Genomic DNA, 1,659 nt, shown 5'->3' on the forward strand with positions numbered 1-1,659 from the left:
CCCCAATAAGCTTAGGGAGTAAACCACCTTATATATCATTAAGCCACTACCAAACAATTATATATAATTGACTAAATAAGTTGTGAATCTCATTAAGTTCATTAAACTGCTAACAAATAGACCCTTAACTGATAAATTCTAAATCATGGTTTTCGAAAATATGAATAAAATCAAAGGTACTTCAGTTTGGCCTTTATTTTAACTTTCTCTTGTATTCCGACTTCCATACTATTTTCTCAATATAACAAGTATTTAATAGTTGCTAACCATCTGAGTTGTCTTAAATTTCTAGCGAACTACAGTGGGCTACAACCCGACCCAAATAGCTTTTTACAGATACATGATCTGAGCAGGATAAGCTGACAAGGGTCGATAGGTCTGAGTTCGTAACAATCAACACTGACCTCTTTGGAGGTGCACTAGTATGGAACTATATGATTTATGTTCAATTTTTAAAACATTTAACTGATTAAATTATTTACATCATATCTAATTCTAGGGTCAACATATTATTGTAACAATGGACAATTATTGATTCAAATAAAAAAAAAAAAAAAAAAAAAACTCTTTCTGTGCCAATGTGTGTAGATCGAACTTCGAAGTGGTCAAATCATCGTCAATGAATCATGAGATTTTTAGATATATAACCTTAAATGATATTTTAATTAAGTCCATGACATTCTAACCGAGTATAAACCCATTTTTTCTTATATAAGTCAGAAAGTCATGAATTTAATTAAGAGCTCATTTAAATGACTCATCAAATCACATATATCATGTCTTCCCGTTTCATATGTTTTTTATCGGTTTATCTTTCCTAGCAGAAAACCTCTATGCAATAAGCCATATAGATCTCTCAACACATTTTGGAGATGTTGGCCCAAATATATCTCAAAATTCACATAACAGTACAAAAACAAAAAGGGACAAATCAAGATCTTTTTTTCTAAGCAGATATACCGATAACCCATATAGCCAAATGCCGCTGGGCCAATAATACTCGTCATGATAACATGTTTTTTTCTACGCAGATATACCGGTAACCCATATAGCCAAATACTGCTGGGCCAATAATACTCATCATGGTAACATGTTTTTTTCTACGCAGATACACCGGTAACCCAGATATCGCTAAACCAATACTAATCGTGGTAACATCTTTTTTCTAAGCAAATATACCGGTAACTCAGATACAGCTGAGCTAATACTCATCATGGTAATATCTTTTCTTTCCAAGCAGATATACCGGTAACCCAAATCATGGATGGACCTAGGCTTGTGGTATAGGTGGCACATGACACCATATTATTTCTCCGTCGAAGGGTAAAAAAATTAGGTTTCGTGAACAATGCAACCATATTAATTTGTTGTGTGTCACCGTATATATTTTGAAACTATGATGAGAACAAATTTTATTTGGTAGAGTTGGTTTGCAAGGCTTTTATTCTACCCCGCACCCAAGTTCGAATCATGTAAGTATCATTTTCTTAGTCAAATGGTGTCATCCTTTGAAAAAAAATCCGTATATTTGTTTCTTATAGTCAAACGGTGTCACCGTTTTCACTTTTCCCAATATATTTTTCTTATAGTCAAATGGTGTCATCATTTGAAAAAAATTATGGGTCCGTCCCTGACACAGATACCGCAGGCCAATCTTAA

Source organism: Cynara cardunculus, assembly GCF_001531365.2.
Source record: "Cynara cardunculus var. scolymus isolate 2C chromosome LG 5, CcrdV1, whole genome shotgun sequence".
Lineage (NCBI taxonomy): Eukaryota > Viridiplantae > Streptophyta > Magnoliopsida > Asterales > Asteraceae > Cynara > Cynara cardunculus.